Below are 18,707 nucleotides of genomic sequence, written 5' to 3'. Positions count from 1 at the left end.
AAAATAATATAAAAACGGAGAGGGAGACAGACCATAAGAGACTCTTAAATACAGAGAACAAACTGAAGAGTGCTAGAGGGGTGTCGGGTGTGGGGGATGGCTAAATGGGTGAGGGGCATTAAGGAAGATGCTTGATGGGATGAGTACTGGGTGTTATATGTAACTGATGAATCACTAAATTCTATTGTTGAAATCAGTAATTGTAAAGTTACTTGTCTGAAACTGCTGTCAAACCAACAAGACCACATTTATGTATCCATAGATTTCAGGACTGTTGGTAACCTGGGCATATTTTCCCCCAAATAACCTTGTCTCCTTGTGTCACAAGGCCCAACTCACTTACGTTCACTTCAATGACAGTACCTTTCATAAGAACACCCAAAAATGTACATAGTGAGGATGAGGGATTCCCTTTTATACCAACAATTGGCAGGCAAAAGGTGGCTTTCAATTCAGGATGTGTTACATGGACCTTTTTGAAAAGTAAGCCCACTGGCCTAATGAATTTTTCATATTTAGGTGGTTTTAGAGTAAAGCCATCTCCAACAAAGCCGACTTTAGTAACCATCCTCTTCCATGCTTTCTTCTTTCTCTTTCCTGTTCGAATAACTTTTAATACTTCTGTTTCTCCCTGGGCACGAACTTTGAGCAAAGGACTTCCCATTTTGCTGCTTTCTCTTTTCATTTTTGTTTAATCATGTTGGAAGTACTTTAGCTTGGGACTGTCCCTCCCTGTCCAGTACATATTCAGGTACTGCTCCTTGTGGAGTCTTTTCATCATTCTTTTGCTTGGTGTTTCTCTTTTCATGCATCTTGATAGTCTTTTTCATTTGTATTTTCTCAGGATGGCGCTGTTTATGGTGGAACTTAGCTTTCAGACCAATCATCTTTTTTGCCTTCTTTGAATGTTGATGAGCCTCTCAACCTTCTTTCTTTCTCTTTTTCTCATGGTAATCTAAATGATAGCCACAGTGCTTCCGGTGTAACTCAACATGTTCATTTTGTGGCTTGGTGATAGCGGCAGAGCCCCCTGGTGCAGCTACAGGGGCGCGAAGAAACTCTCAATTTTCTGATCTTACAGACCCGCGAGCTCACTCCAAGCAACCCGCGATGGGAAAGAGACATTTCTAAAACGACCGACTCCAAAGAAAGCATGACACATCAGTTCCGAACCCAGGTTTTTTAGAGAGCTCTCAGGACTTCTTAAGTATTAGGGCTGGAACTGATGTAATTTTTCCATACAGGTCACACAGCCAGCTCAGAGTCAAGGCAAGGAGATATACAGAGCATAAATACTAGCATGTTCATTAGGGCCTATGAAAGCTTCGGCCTACTACACTTGCCTTCCTTCCCACAACTGTGACTGGAGGGATGGGCTAATGGGGTCAAGCTGTCAAAGAACTTTGAGGCTTTAGTGTTAGATAGAGCCATCTAAGATGATGGAAGTCGTTCTGAAGAGAAGACAGGAGCCAAAATCTTCAAGAGTGAGGGGAGTAACCTTAAGATGTGAAGATACAGCAATGAGGATAGTCAGATAGTATCAATTCCAGAGAAAGGAGTGTTACATAAGGATGGAAAAGTGAAGGTCTACAACATGGATGGCATAGCAGAATGTTGATTGCTACAGGGCTCTTTTTATGGAAATGTGAGAAGCAGCAGCCTCCATTCAAGTAATCTTTCCAAACTTATTATAAGCAGTATTACTTGTCTTTGCTGCAAAAGGAAGTAAAATACTTTTACAAGGTTTCAGAGAAAGCATTGATCAGAATCCCTCCAAGGACTTAAGAATGCTTCTTTAAGTAATTGTCACATAAGCATGGTAGTGTGGCCCTCAAAGGAGTTAGAGTCTGATTTAGGGAGCAAAACTTGGAAAAAAACAACCTAAATACACCAGTAATTGTACTTGGCTTCAGTAAATAGTACTTAAGAAAATAATTAAGTAACTCCAGGCAAATGATATATAAAACAAAACAAAACTCCATAAGGTAGTCGATTAACATACAAAAAGAAACACTTAATTTTGTTAATGTTTGTTTATTTTTGAGAGAGACAGAGACAGAGACAGAGCATGAGTGGGGAAGGAGCAGAGACAGAGGGAGACAGAATCTGAAGCGGGCTGTAGGCTCTGAGCTGTCAGCACACAGCTGATGCGGGGCTCAAACTCACACACTGCAAGATCATGACCTGAGCCAAAGGCAGACACTTAACCGACTGAGCCGCCCAGTCGCCCCCAAAAAGAAACATTTAAAAAATTGGCTCCTTTCTCATACATACTCACAGTTTAATATAAAAAACCTTTTTATATCGTAAAAAATGAAAGGTAATATGAAGATCAAAATATGAACTTTTCCTATTAAACATCATTTAGACTTACCAAACCTTTACCAATTAAATGTACTCACCAAGAACTACATGCCTCTTGTCAGCCAAAAACAAAGAACAAAAACAAAAGAAGAAGAGGACACATTCTTCTCGGAGACTGACTGAACCTCAAAAATAGTGCTGAGCAGGGTCAGGCTATGCATGCTAAGAAAATCAGAAAGAAAAAAGGCAACTTTTAAATACTTGCAAGAAGGAGGCGGTCCCATTTATGGGCTGATAAAATGTCTTTCTCCATAGCTGGGTGTCAGAATAGCCGCGATTGGAAATCCCCACAGAGGAGGGTATCTCTAGGTGAGAGCCAGGTTTCAGTTAAGCCAAGACTTGAAGGTGAGTTCCCAGTCATAGTTTGAGATTATTCGAGAGTTTGTTTAATCTGTGGACTAGAAGTTCCTAAACATGCAGTGAAATGATTTGGAAAGAGGTGGGAAGTAAAGTTTAAGACTAGGCCAAGGACAAGAAACTTAGGTGTTGATTAATGAAAACAGGGATGAGGGGCCCCTGGATAGCTCAGTTGTTTAGGCAACCGACTTCGGCTTGGGTCATGATCTCGCAGTTTGTGAGTTTTGAGCCCCGCGTTGGGCTCTGTGCTGACAGCTCGGAGCCTGGAGCCTGCTTCGGATTCTGTGTCTCCCTCTGTCTCTGCTCCTTCCCCATTCATGCTCTGTCTCTCTCTCTCTGCCCCTCCCCTGCTCACGCTCTGTGTCTGTCTCTCAATAATAAATAAACATTTTTAAAAAAATGAAAACAGGGATGAGCAACAAGGTGAGTTTAATCCTTACAGCCTCTCTGAGGATGACAAGCACCTGACAGGCACCTGGCTCACCATGTAGGCAGGCATCTCCCCAACCCCATCCAGGTCACCATGTAGCACCCTGAGCTTTGGGCACACCTCACTCAGCTTAAACTCCTGTTACTCCCCAGCAGCTCCCATTTCTGTTTATTAGGTGTCTATTCTCCCTGATGACCACAGTTCCTGATCTTCAGAAAAAGGTATTTTGGACATATAACCTATAGTTTTTATATTCTAGATTGCTTTTCTCTAAACGTTAATCATACATTTCTCATGGTGCTTAAAATGCCCTTATAAGAATTTCTCTGCAGATCCAGGATAATTGGCAAAGAAGTCACTGACGGTGGTAGACTATACATAACTTGGGTCTGGATGTTGTAGGAGTCCTTTGCAGAATTCCCTTTGCTATTTGAAATGTAAATTTATTCTATCTATAAAGGCAAATTCAATTTCAATACAAAAATAGAATTATTTTCTAGGTGCAAAACTTACTATCTCTTTGATGCCCCCTACTGTGGTATCCTGTTAACCACAGAAATATATCAAAACCTGGAAGCAATCAGCAAAGTTTTAGGTTTCTAGAAGAATGCCTTTCAAAACCTGCCTCATTCTTCTTAAAACAAAAAAAAAAAATCTTTACTTAGTTCTCTGGGTTATAAAATGTGTGTTTTTTTGTGAAAAACCCTGCAAAAGAGTTTCAATCAAAAGTCAGAAGCTTGTTAAACCTTTTTTTCTTGAGTCTTAGTGTACAGTACATTAAAATGCATAAGAACAGGCAACAGATGAAGCTTTGTTCTTGAACAACCCCCTGGATGTCTGCAGACTTGATACTTAAAATTACCTTAATTCAAGGTTGGAAAGACTTTCTTCTTGTTTCAAAGCCCTTCCATATCAGCCTCTTACCAACATGTCTTAAGATGATATGATGACAAATGCAATAGAAACCAAGGAGGGTGGGGGTAATTAGCATTTCAAAGCAATTTCTCTTTCTAAAGAGCCTAAAATTTTTAAATAAAATGTTATTTTAAGACAAATTATCAGGGTCTCAAAAATTCTTGACATTGACCAAGAAACTTATTCTCCAAAAATTTGGGGGAAAACTCAGAAAATGTTCTGACTTCATTTAAAACGTATTATTATTTAGGGGTGCCTGGGTGGCTCAGTCAGTTGAACATCTGACTTCAGCTCAAGTCATGGTCTCGTGGGTTGGAGCCCTGCGTCCAGCTCTGCACTGACAGCTCAGAGCCTGGAGCCTGCTTCGGGTTCTGTGTCTCCCTCTATCTCTCTGCCCCTCCCTTGCCTACTCTCTCTCTCTTTCTGTATTATTATTATTATTATTATTATTATTATTATTATTATTTTATATGCCTCAGATCCACCAAGATTTTGAAATAAATTTAATCATATAACATTGATTATGGCCGTGCTATACTTCAGAAGAATTTATACAAATGTGGAATGTGGCTCAGTATCTTTGTTGCCACATAATATTAAGATTGTTCTCAATAATAACAATTTTGTGGTTTGTAATACTCCCTTGGCAGTTTTGCCTAGCTTCCCATTAAAAAAAAATAAAATTTATTGTTGCCAAAAGTTTAGTAGTATCTTATATAGAAAAGGAATTTTGAAGTAACTTAGTAACTCCCAACTACAAATAAGCTACTTAGCAGTCAGTAGATAGTGGGTTTCTGAGAACTGGAAATATTTTTTTTCTGGTGAGTAGTAAAGCAGTCATTCAAATTTGGATATAAATGGGAAAATGTAGTTTTTCCAAACCTGAAACTTGTCATATTTTTCTTGGTGGTGAGAGGGAAGGACTAAATATTCTCTATCACTTAAAATAATTTTGAAGCTAATTTTTTTGGTGCTTTCAAAGAAACGCTACAGAGAAAGGTTGCATGATTGAGCTTAGTGCTACAATGAGGAAAATGCAAATCAGCAAAGAATACTCCACCTCACTAAAAGCTAGAAATCTAAGTCAGACCTAGGGCAGCATGACGCAGTCTTAGGAACTCTGTTCTGGCCTCATATAAGGACATGTTGGATGTAAAGGATCAGTGTGGGGCCCTATTTCTGCCTGCAATTTAGTGGATTCTCAAGAATTTGTGTGGTTGGAATTGAAATCCTGTTTAGAAAGGTTAACAGATTTAGGATTGTTTCCTCTAGGGAAGAGAAGAAGCAATCTCATGTCTTTATAGTCTTAGATTCTTTTGTGTAGCATTTTACAGTTTACATATTGCTTCCAAATGCATTATCTCATTTTGATCATGACTAAGGTATTCACCAAACAGGTTAGATAAAAACAAAATAAAAATGACTTTTTCTGTTTTTTTAAGGTTTTATTTTAATTCCAGTATAGTTAACACATAGTGTAATATTAGTTTCAGGTGTACAACACAATGATTCAACATTTCCATACATCACCCAATACTCATTACAACACATGCACTCCTTAATCCCCATCACCTATTTTACCCATCCCCCAGCCCCCGCAACTTCCCTTCTAGTAACCATGACTTTGTTCTCTACGGTTAGAGACTGCTTCTTGATTTCTCTCTCTCTCTCTCTCTCTCTCTCTCTCTCTCTCTCTCTCTCTCTTATTTTTTCCCCCTTTGTGTTGTTTCTTAAATCCTACAGGTAAGTGAAATCATATGGTATTTGTCTTTTTCTGACTTATATCACTTAGCATTATACTTTCTAGCTCCACCCAAGTCATTGCAAATGGCAAGATTTTGTTCTTTTTTATGGCTGAGGAATATTCCATTAAATATATATCCATTATGTCCAATAAATATTCCATTATCTATATCTATATCTATCTACCTATCTATCACTTCTTCTTTATCCATTCATCTATCTATGGACACTTGAGCTTCTTCCATAATTTGGCTATTGTAAATAATGTTGCTAGAAATATAGGGGTGCCTATATCCTTTCAAATTACTGTTTTCCTATTCTTTGACTAAATACCCAGGAATGTGATTATTGAATCATAGGGTAGTTCTATTTTTAATTTTTTGAGGAAACTCTGTACAGTTTTCCATAGTGACTGTACCAGTTTGCATTCCCACCAACAGTGCAAGAAGGTTCCTTTTTCTCTGCATCCTCACAAACACTTGTTTCTTGTGTTTTAGATTTTAGCCATTTTGACAAGTGTGAGGTGATACCTCATTATAGTTTTGGTTTGCATTTCCCTGATGATGAATGATGTTGAGCATCTTTTTGATGTTGAGATGCTTGCCATTTGTCTGTTTTTGGAGAAATGTCTATTTGTGTCTTCTGTACATTTTTTAATTGGATTATTTGTTTTGGGGGGTGTTGAGTTATAGAAGTTCTTTATATACTTTGGATACTAACCTTTTATTGGATATGTCATTTGGAAATATCTTCTCCTATTCAGTAGGTTGTCTTTTAGTTTTGTTGATTATTTCCTTTGCTGTGCAGAGGTTCCTATTTTGAGGTCATCCCAGTGGTTTATTTTTGCTTTTGTTTCCCTTGTCTTAGGAGACATATCTAGAAAAATGTTGCTATGGGCGATGCCAGAGAAATTGCTGCCTGTGTTCTTTTCTAGGATTTTTACAGTTTTAGGTCTTGCACTTAGGTCCTTAATCCATTTTGAGGTTTCTTGGTGTATGGTGTAAGAAAGTGGTCCAGTTTCATTCTTTTGCATGTAGCTGTCCAGTTTTCCCAACACCATTTGTTGAAGAGACTGTCTTTTTTTCCATTGCGTATTCTTGCCTCCTTTATTGAAGATTAATTGACCATATAGTCATGGGTTTATTTCTGGGCATTCTGTCTCATTCTATTGATCTATGTGTCTATTTTTGTACCAGTGCCATACTGTTTGGCTTACCACACCTTTGTAGCAAACTTGAAATTGGAATTGTGATACATCCACCGTTGTTTTTATTTTTTTTTCAAGATTGATTTAGCTATTCAGAGTCCTCTGAGGTTCCATACAAATTTTAGTATTGTTTGTTCTGATTCTGTGAAAAATGCTGTTGGTATTTTGATAGGGATTGCATTAAACGTGTAGATTGCTTTCGGTAGTATGAACATTTAACAAACTTTGTTCTTCCAATCCTTTCTTTCATCTTTTCAGTTAAGTTTATTCCTAAGTATTTTATTATTTTTGGTGCAGTTGTAAATAAGATTGTTTTCTTAATTTCTCTTTTCTGCTGCTTCATTTTAGGTGTATATAAATGCAACAGATTTCTACACATTGATTTTGTATCCTGTGACCTTACTAAATTCATGTATCAGTTCTAGTAGGTTTTTGTTAGAGTCTTTAGGATTTTCTATATATACTATCATGTCATCTGCAAATAGTGAAAGTTTTACCTCTTCCTTACTAATTTGGATGCCTTTTATTCCTTTCTCTTGTCTGATTGCTGTGCCTAGGACTTCCAGTACCATGTTGAATAAAACTGGTGAGAGTAGACATTCTTGTCTCGTTCCTAGAGGAAACGATCTGTTTTTTGCCATTGGATATGATGTTAGCTGTGGGTTTTTCATATATGGCCTTAGAGGTATGTTTCCTCTAAACACTACATTGTTGAAGGTTTTTATCATGAATGGATATTGTACTTTGTCAACTCCTTTTTCTTCATCTATTGAAATGATCATATGGTTTTTATCCTTTTCTTATTGATGTGATGTATCACTTTGATTTATTTGAGAATACTGAACCCCACTTACATCCCAGAGATGTCTCACTTGATCTTAGTGGATCTTTTTTTTAAAGTAGTCTCCACACCCAACATGTACCCCAATGCAGAACTTGAACTCATGACCCCTGAGATCAAGACCTGAAGCTAAAACCAAGAGTCAGACGCTCAACCAACTGAGCCACCCAGGCACCCCAGTGAATCATTTTTTAACGTATTTTTGAATTTGGTTTGTTAATATTTTGTTGAGGATTGTTGCAACTACAGATTTTGGCTTGATGTTCTCTTTTTTTGTAATGTCTTTACCTGGTTTTGGTATCAGGATAATGCTGGCCTCATAGAATGAATTTGGAAGTTTTCCTTCCTCTTCTATTTCTTGGACTAGTTTGAGGAGAATAGGTATTAAGTCTTCTTTAAATGTTTAGTAGAATTCACTTGTGAAGATATCTGGCCCTGGACTTTTGTTTGTTGGAAGTTTTTTGATTACTGATTCAATATCATTACTGGTAATCAGTCTGTTCAAATTTTCTAGTTTTTCCTGATTGAGTTTTGGAAGGTTATGTTTCTAGGAATTTAACCATTTCTTCTAGGTTGCTCAATTTGTTGCTATAATCCTTTGTATTTCTGTGATGTCAGTTGTTATTTCTCCTCTTTCATTTCTTTTTAATTTTATTTTTTATTTTTTTAAATTTACATCCAAATTAGTTAGCATATAGTGAAACAATGATTTCAGGAGTAGATTCCTTAATGCCCCTTACGCATTTAGCCCATCCCCCCCCCACAACCCCTCCAGTAACCCTCAGTTTGTTCTTCATATTTATGAGTCTCTTTTGTTTTGTCCCCCTCCCTGTTTTTATATTATTTTTGTTTTCCTTCCCTTATGTTCATCTGTTTTGTCTCTTAAAGTCCTCATATGAGTGAAGTCATATGATGTTTGTCTTTCTCTGACTAATTTCACTTAGCATAATACCCTCCAGTTCCATCCATGTAGTTGTAAATGGCAAGATTTCATTCTTTTTGATTGCCGAGTAATACTCCATTGTATATATATATACCACATCTTCTTTATCCATTCATCCATCGATGGACATTTGGGCTCTTTCCATACTTTGGCTATTTTTAAATTTTTTTTTTTCAACGTTTATTTATTTTTGGGACAGAGAGAGACAGAGCATGAACGGGCGAGGGGCAGAGAGAGAGGGAGACACAGAATCGGAAACAGGCTCCAGGCTCTGAGCCATCAGCCCAGAGCCTGACGCGGGGCTCAAACTCACGGACCGCGAGATCGTGACCTGGCTGAAGTCGGAGGCTTAACCGACTGCGCCACCCAGGCGCCCCCATACTTTGGCTATTTTTGATAGTGCTGCTATAAACATGGGGGTGCCTGTGTCCCTTCGAAACAGTACACCTGTATCCCGTGGATAAATGCCTAGTAGTGCAATTGCTGGATCATAGGGTAGTTCTATTTTTAGTTTTTTGAGGAACCTCCATACTGTTTTCCAGAGTGGCTGCACCAGCTTGCATTCCCATCTCCTCTTTCATTTCTGATTTTGTTTCTTTGAATCCCCTCTCTCTCTCTTTTGATGATTCTGGCTAAAAGTTTATCAATTTTGTTGTTACTTTCAAAGAACCACCTCCTGGTTTTATTGATCTGTTTTATTGTTTTTTAGTTCCTTTTTGTTTGTTCATTTTGTTTTGTATTTCTTCTATATCATTTATTTCTGCTCTAATCTTTATTATTTCCTTCCTTTTACTGTATTTGGGTTTTTTGTTGTTGTTCTTGTTGTTCATTTTTTAGATCCTTTAGGTATAAGGTTAGGTTGTTTGAGGTTTTTCTTACTTCCTGAGGAAGGCCTATATTGTTATAAACTTTCCTCTTATAACTGCTTTTGCTGCATCTCAAAGATTTTGGACCATTGTGTTTTCTTTTTCATTTGTCTCCATGTATTTTTTTATTTCCTCTTTGATTTCTTGGTTGACTCATTCATTGTTTAGTAGCATGTTATTAAACCTCTATGTTTTGAGCTCTTCCTAGATTTTTTTCTTGTGGTTGATTTCTAGTTTCAGAACATTGTGGTCAGGAAAGATGCATGGTATGACTGATCTTTTTGAATTTGTTGAGATTTGTTTTGTGGCCTAATATGTGATCTGTTCTGGAGAATGTTCAATGTGCACTTGAAAAGAATGTGTATTCTACTGTTTTAGGATGGAATGTTCTGAATATATTTGTTAGGTCCATCTGGTCCAATGTGTCATTCAAAGCCTCTAATTCCTTGTTGATCTTCTGTTTGCATGATCTGTCTATTGATGTAAGTGGGGTGCTATTATTGTATTATTATCAATTACTTCCTTTTTTAAAACCTTATTTATTTATCGAGAGAGAGAGAGAGAGAGAGAGAGAGAGAGAGAGTGCAGGGAAGGGGCAGAGAGAAAATGCCAAGCAGGTTCCGTGCTGTCCGTGCAAAGCCCGATGTCGGGCTCAAACTCATGAACTGTGAGATCATGACCTGAGCCAAAATCAAGAGTCTGACATTTAACTGACTGAGCCACCCTGGTACCCCTGATTATTTCCTTTATGTTTGTCATTAACTGCTTTAAATAGTTGGGTGTTTCTTTGTTGGGGGCAGAAATATTTACTATTGTTAAATCTTCTTCCTGGATTGTTCTCTTTATTATTAAATAGTATCCTTCTTTGCCTTTTGTTACCCTCTTTGTTTTGTACTTTGTCAAATACTTTTTCTGCATCTATTGAAATGATCATATGGTTTTTATCCATTTCTTGTCGATGTATCACATTGATTTGAGAATGTTGAACCACACTACATCCCAGAGATAAATCCCATTTGATCTTGGTGAATCTTTTTTTTTTTTATTTTGTCCAATGTAAGTATTGCTACCCCAGCTTCTTTTAACATCCATTTGCATGATAAATGCTGCTCCATTCCTTCACTTTCAATCTGCATGTGTCTGTAGATCTGGAATGAATCCTTGTAGGCAGCATGGGGATGGGTCTTATTTTTTATCCATTCTATCACCCTATGTCTTTTGATTGGAGCATTTAGTCCATTTACATTCAAAGTGTTATTTACAGATATGTATTTATTGCCATTTTGTTATTGTTTTATAGTTGTTTTTGTAGTTTGTTCCTTTCTTCCCTCGCTCTTTTCTCTCATGATTAGTAGGCTTTCTTTAGTGATATACTGGGATCCCTTTCTCTTTATTTTTTGCATTTCTATTACTGGCTTTTGATTGGTGGTTACTATTCTGCATATAGTAGTCTATCTTAAGTTGATGGCTGCTTAAGTTTGAACCCATTTTTTACATTTCTCCTCCCCATATTTAAGTATACAGTGTCATACTTTACATCCTTTTATCCTGTGAGTCCTTTGACTGATTTTTCAGGTATACTTATCTTTACTACTTTTGTGTTTTCTACTTTCCTTATTCTTGATTACGGTCTTTCCTTTTCATTCAGAGTCCCCTTTGACATTTCTTGTCTGGGAAACCCTTTACCTCTCCTTCTATTCCAAATGATAGCCTTCGTGGATAGAATAGTCTGGGCTGTAGATTTTTTCCTTTCAGCCCTTTGAATATTTTCATACCATTCCCTTATGGCCTGCAATGGTTCTGCTGAAAAATCAGCTAACAGCCTTACAGAGTTTCCCTTGTATGTAACTATTTTCTTCTCTCTTGGTGCTTTTAAAATTCTCTCCTGGAGCACTTGGGTGGTTCATTAGGTCAGGCATCTGACTCTTGATTTTGGCTCAGGTCATGTTCTCACAGTTCGTGGGATTGAACCCCACATTGGATTCTGCGCCAACAGTGAGGAGCCTGCTTGGGGTTCTCTCTCTCTCTCTCTCTCTGTCTCTCTCTCTCTGTCTCTCTCTCTCTGCCCCTCCCCTGCTCACATGTGTATGTGTGCTCTCTCCCTCTCTAAATAAATAAACAAACAAACAAACAAATAAATAAACTTAAAAAAATAAAATTCTCTCCTTACTACTTTTTGTCATTTTAATTACTATGTGTCTTGGTGTGGACCTCCTTGGGGAGATTTTGTTGGGCGTCTCCGTGCCTCCTGGATCTGGATTTCTGTTTCTTTCCCCAGATTCAGGAGGTTTCCAGCTATTATTTCTTCAAATAAATTTTCTGCCCCTCTTTTCTCTTTCTTCTCCTTCTGGAGTCCCTGTAATGTGAATGTTATTACACTTGATGGTATCACTGAGTTCCCTAAGTCTATTCTCATTTTGCATAATTTTTTTCTCACCTGCTCAGCTTGATTACTTTCCATTACTCTGCCCTCTAGGTCTCTGATTTGTATTTCTGCTTCCTCTAATGTACTATTTATTCCATCTAGTGTATTTTTAATTTCTTTGATTGTGTTCTTCATCTCTGATTGGTTCTTTTTTAATCTCTTTGTTAAGGGTCTTGCAAATGTCCTCCACTCTTTTCTCAAGTCCAGTGAGTATCTTTATGATCATAATTTTAAATTCTCTATCAGACATATTACTTATTTCCATTTTGCTCAGATATCTTGCTGTGATTTTTGTCCGTTTCTTTCATTTGGGACTTATTCTTTGTCTCCACATTTTGTCTAACTCCCTGTGTCTTTTTCTCTATGTTAGGAAAGTCAGCTATGTCTCCTGCTCTTGAAAATAATGGCCTTATTAAGAAGAGGTTCTATAGTGTCCTGCAGTGCAACGTTCCCTGTTTACTGAAATCTGGCTCTTCAGGTGTGTCTCCTACGTGCATGTGCCCTGCTATTGTGGCTCAGCCACATTTTTCTTCAGTCCTGTTATCTGCAGTGGCTCTCTTTGCCTCTTGTGGTCAGTGTTTAGTTCCCTGTGCTGTTAGTGGGCCAGTCTGGAGCTGCCTTGGGTTTGAGTCAGACTAAGCATTTACCAGAGATGTGGTAGCACCAAACTGCAGGGTATTTTCCCAAAGCCCAAAGGCTTTCCTTATTGTGCGAGGCTTGCAGTCAGACCAGTTGTCAGCCTTCAGCACACTGCTGAGGCCTCTGACTGGTGTGTGTGGTTATCTTCCCCTCTCTCCAGGGCAGGAGTCATCTTGGAGTGGTGCTAAGCAGTGAGGGGCTGCTTGCACACTGCCAGGTGTGTGGCACCTCCCTTGATGGGCTCCAGCCAAGAACATATTGGAGGGAGCAGATCTGCAATATGCGGGAAGGGGGGGGGGGTGTTGGGCAGTGTAGCAGTCCAGCGGTATTAGCAAGGTTTGGGCCACTGGCCCTCTGTGGGAGTGGCCCTGCAGTTTCAGGACTGAGGCAGGCTTGGCTGGAGACAAGCCTTGACTGAAACACAGCACAAGGGGACAGAGAGGAATAGGGGACTGGTGTTAGCAAGTTAGGTAGTGTCAGCACTAGGGTGGTTCCTATAGGTGGCCATGTGTTTATGCTAGGGGATAAAGGAGGAAATTGGCCCCTACCTGCTCCTTTATTCCTGGAGAGGTCTCCCAAGGATCTCTGCCCCTTTGGGACATGCTCTGAGATGAGTAAACTACTCTCCCTCCTGTACACCCCAGGCATTTTTCAAACTGCTGCTTCTATGCTATATCTCCATGGACTATTTTTTGTATTGTCTCTTTAAGGGTGGGGAGTCAGTTTCCTTTTGACTTTCCTGGCTCTCCCAGAGCTGAGCCTGTTGATTCTAAAATCCAGGTTTTAAGTCCTACTGGTTGTAAAAACTCACGAAATTTGGCCCCTCTGGTTTTCAAAGCCAAATGTTATGGGGATTCATTTTCCTGTGTGGGCTCCTCAGTGTAAGGGTATGTTTCTTTCTCCTTTCCATGCCCACAGTCTCCCTCCCTCCCAAGGACAGTGCTGCAGGTCCATTTAGCTTCCAATCTCCGCTCTTCCTACCCTCTCCGATATGGCCTCTTCTCTATATTTAGTTGTGGCATTTGTTCTGCCTTGTCTTCAGGTCATTTTCTGGGTTATTCACTGGTATATTATCTAGTTGTTATCTGTGGAACAAGATGAGCTTAGGGTCCTCCTACTCTGCCATCTTCTTTTTCATTGTTTTTGATTCTAGTAAATATTAAGATGTTTAAAGGCCAAGAAGAAGAGGCCAAATGGAAAGGGAGATACTAAAAATACAGAAAAAGTGAAGTAGAATAACCTAATGATTAAGATTCCAAGGCTTTGCACATACTGTTCCACTCTTACCACAGACTCCCTTCCATTTACTCCATCTGGCCATCTACCACTTGTTCAGATCTCAATTCAGAAATCAAGTCCTACAAAAAATCTTACAGAATCCCCGCTCTGAGTTTCCAAAGCGACTGAGGCTTATCCTACCGTATTTAATGGCCTTGTCGACTTGTTAGACTCCCTCACTAAAGACCAAGTCTAGTTAATCCTTGTAACCCCCAACCTTAGTCAGAGGACTTGGTGCACCCAGTAGTAGGTTCTCAAAGTTTGCTGAATACATACTTTAGACAGAGAGAGAGAGAGAGAGAGAGAGAGAGAGAGAGAGATTTGGCCTTGCAGCCATAAAAACAGGATGGAAACTTGTTTTTCTTGAAGGGAAACACTTCAAACCATCATTTTAGTGGTTTCAACTAAGGTAGGTATACTTACAACTCTGTTATTATATCTGAAGGCTGAAAGAGAAAATATAAAAAGAACTAACTACTCTACAGTTTAAAATAACTAGTAGAGGGGTACCTGGGTGGCTCAGCTGATGGAGTGTTTGACTCTTGGTTTCAGCTCAGGTCATGATCCCAGGGTTGTGGGATCAAGCCCTGCTCCAGGCTCTGCACTGAGTGGAGACTGCTTGGGTTTCTTTCTTTCTCTCTCTCTCTCTCTCTCTCTCTCTCTCTCTCTCTCTCCCTCTCTCTCTCCCTCTCTCTCTCTCTCTCCCTCTGCCCCTTTCCCTTGCCTTTGCTCTCTGTCTCTCAAATAAAAAATAAGTAGGGGTGCCTGGGTAGCTCAGTTCATTGAGTGTCTGACTCTTGATTTCGGCTCAGGTCATGATCTCACAGTTTGTGGGATCAAGCCCTGTGTCAGGCTCTGCACTCATAACTTGGAGCCTACTTGGGATTCTCTCTCTTCCTTGCTCTCTGCTCTCTGCCCTGCTCACATGTATGCACATGCTATAAATAAATAAAATAAATAAATAAATAAATAAATAAGTAAGTAAATAAAATGTTTAAAGTAACTAGTTGATTCCAATAGAGGGTGAGTTGTGGAAAGCAACCCATTTCAAATCAAATGTAACCAGAAAATATGTTCTTCTTCTTTATGGCTTTAGGTTTACTGTCCCAGAGAATTAATGTTTGTTTTTGGACAATATATTGTTATTATTATTATTTTTATTTGAGAGAGAGAGTGTGTGTGTATGCATGAGTGAGTGAAAGTGGCAGAGGGAGAGAATTTTAAGTAGGTTCCACACTCAGTGCAAAGTCCAGTGTAGGGCTCAATCCCACGACCATGGGATCATGACCTGAGCCGAAATCAAGAGTTGGACATTGAACTGACTGAGCCATCCAGGTGCCCCGAGGGCAATATATTATTAATATAACATTTATTATTTCACAGTTCATGTGGGTCAGGAATCACAAAATGGCTTGGCTGAGTCCTCTGAGCCAGGGTCTCTCACAAGGCTGCAATCAAAATGTTGGATGGGGCTATACAGATCTTCCTTGACTTACAATGGGATCACATCCATATAAATCCATCATAAATTGAAAATGCCATTAAGTTGAACATGCATTTAATGCAACCAATTTACCAAACATCATAGCTTAGCCTACCTTCATGCTCAGAACACTTACATTATACTACAGCTGGGCAACATCATCTAGCAGGAAGCTTATTTTATAATAGAGTGTTGAATATATCATGTAATTTATTGACTACTGTACTGAAAGTGAAAACCAGCCTGGTTGTTTTGGGTACAGAATGGTTGTCCACCCTCATAATTGCCTGACTGACTGGGAGCTTCAGCTCACTGCCTCTGCCCACTGTCATGAAAAAGACTGTACTGTATATTGCCAGCCCCAGAAAAGATTAAAATTCAAAATTTGAAGTATAGTTTCTACTGAATGCGTGTGTGTTGCTTCCATACCATTGTAAAGTGAAAAAATTATAAGTAAGTTGGGGGCTGCCTGCAGTCACCTCAAAGATCAGCTGAAGGAAGAATGTGTTTCCAAGCTCACCCATCTGGTCATTGGCAGGATTTAGCTTCTCCTGGACTATTGCACTGAAGGCCTCAGTTCTTTGCAGACTGTTGGCCAGAGGCCTCTCTCAGTTCCTTGCCATGTAGGCTTTTCTATAGGGTATCTCACAACATGGCAGCTGGCTTCATCAGAATGAACAAGAGAGAAGAACCAGAGAGAATGTGTGAGCAAGATGGAAGTCACAGTCCTTTCTAACCTAATCTTGAAAGTGACATCTCATCACTTTTGCTGTATTCTATTTGTTAGAACCAAGTCACTGGATCCCACTGACACTCAAGAGGAGGGGATTGTACAAGGGAGTGAATATCAGGATCACAGATCACCAGGAGCCATTTTATTTTATTTTATTTTATTTTATTTTATTTTATTTTATTTTATTTTTTTTCCAATATATGAAATTTATTGTCAAATTGGTTTCCATACAACACCCAGTGCTCATCCCAAAAGGTGCCCTCCTCAATACCCATCACCCACCCTCCCCTCCCTCCCACCCCCCATCAACCCTCAGTTTGTTCTCAGTTTTTAACAGTCTCTTATGCTTTGGCTCTCTCCCACTCTAACCTCTTTTTTTTTTTTTCTTCCCCTCCCCCATGGGTTTCTGTTAAGTTTCTCAGGATCCACATAAGAGTGAAACCATATGGTATCTGTCTTTCTCTGTATGGCTTATTTCACTTAGCATCACACTCTCCAGTTCCATCCACGTTGCTACAAAGGGCCATATTTCGTTCTTTCTCATTGCCCTGTAGTACTCCATTGTGTATATAAACCACAATTTCTTTATCCATTCATCAGTTGATGGACATTTAGGCTCTTTCCATAATTTGGCTATTGTTGAGAGTGCTGCTCTAAACATTGGGGTACAAGTGCCCCTATGCATCAGTACTCCTGTATCCCTTGGGTAAATTCCTAGCAGTGCTATTGCTGGGTCATAGGGTAGGTCTATTTTTAATTTTCTGAGGAACCTCCACACTGTTTTCCAGAGTGGCTGCACCAATTTGCATTTCCACCAACAGTGCAAGAGGGTTCCCGTTTCTCCACATCCTCTCCAGCATCTATAGTCTCCCAATTTGTTCATTTTGGCCACTCTGACTGGCGTGAGGTGATATCTGAGTGTGGTTTTGATTTGTGTTTCCCTGATAAGGAGCGACGTTGAGCATCTTTTCATGTGCCTGTTGGCCATCCGGATATCTTCTTTAGAGAAGTGTCTATTCATGTTTTCTGCCCATTTCTTCACTGGGTTATTTGTTTTTCGATTGTGGAGTTTGGTGAGCTCTTTATAGATTTTGGATACTAGCCCTTTGTCCGATATGTCATTTGCAAATATCTTTTCCCATTCCGTTGGTTGCCTTTTAGTTTTGTTGGTTGTTTCCTTTGCTGTGCAGAAGCTTTTTATCTTCATAAGGTCCCAGTAGTTCATTTTTGCTTTTAATTCCCTTGCCTTTGGGGATGTGTCGAGTAAGAGATTGCTACGACTGAGGTCAGAGAGGTCTTTTCCTGCTTTCTCCTCTAAGGTTTTGATGGTTTCCTGTCTCACATTTAGGTCCTTTATCCATTTTGAGTTTATTTTTGTGAATGGTGTGAGAAAGTGGTCTAGTTTCAACCTTCTGCATGTTGCTGTCCAGTTCTCCCAGCACCATTTGTTAAAGAGACTGTCTTTTTTCCATTGGATGTTCTTTCCTGCTTTGTCAAAGATGAGTTGGCCATACATTTGTGGATCTAGTTCTGGGGTTTCTATTCTATTCCATTGGTCTATGTGTCTGTTTTTGTGCCAATACCATGCTGTCTTGATGATGACAGCTTTGTAGTAGAGGCTAAAGTCTGGGATTGTGATGCCTCCTGCTTTGGTCTTCTTCTTCAAAATTACTTTGGCTATTTGGGGCCTTTTGTGGTTCCATATGAATTTTAGGATTGCTTGTTCTAGTTTCGAGAGGAATGCTGGTGCAATTTTGATTGGGATTGCATTGAATGTGTAGATAGCTTTGGGTAGTATTGACATTTTGACAATATTTATTCTTCCAGTCCATGAGCAGGGAATGTCTTTCCATTTCTTTAAATCTTCTTCAATTACCTTCATAAGCTTTCTATAGTTTTCAGCATACAGATCTTTTATATCTTTGGTTAGATTTATTCTTAGGTATTTTATGCTTCTTGGTGCAATTGTGAATGGGATCAGTTTCTTTATTTGTCTTTCTGTTGCTTCATTGTTAGTGTATAAGAATGCAACTGATTTCTGTACATTGATTTTGTATCCTGCAACTTTGCTGAATTCGTGTATCAGTTCTAGCAGACTTTTGGTGGAGTCTGTCAGATTTTCCATGTATAGTATCATGTCATCTGCAAATAGTGAAAGCTTGACTTCATCTTTGCCAATTTTGATGCCTTTGATTTCCTTTTGTTATCTGCTTGCTGATGCTAGAACGTCCAACACTATGTTAAACAACAGCGGTGAGAGTGGGCATCCCTGTCGTGTTCCTGATCTCAGGGAAAAAGCCACCAGGAGCCATTTTAGATGGTGACTACCACCACAGTGTATTCATGTTTGTCTCTTCGTGTACAGCAGGAGAGCAACAGTTGTGCAATTTACACTGATAGTTACATCAAAGAAAGGACCCAACTCACAAGTTCTAACCTATTTTGGACCCACTAGGAGAGCCGGTGTGTCAAATCTCCCCACA

General features: G+C 39.2%; 1 pseudogene; it reads right to left on the bottom strand.

The window, feature by feature from the left end:
• Nucleotides 1-228: 228 nt before the first annotated feature.
• LOC115504833 lies at nucleotides 229-5,211 on the bottom strand (annotated as a pseudogene).
• Nucleotides 5,212-18,707: the final 13,496 nt, after the last annotated feature.

Source organism: Lynx canadensis, chromosome F1 (assembly GCF_007474595.2).
Source record: "Lynx canadensis isolate LIC74 chromosome F1, mLynCan4.pri.v2, whole genome shotgun sequence".
NCBI lineage: Eukaryota > Metazoa > Chordata > Mammalia > Carnivora > Felidae > Lynx > Lynx canadensis.
Note: the sequence above shows the minus strand (reverse complement) of the source record. Positions and strands in the feature narration are given on the sequence as shown.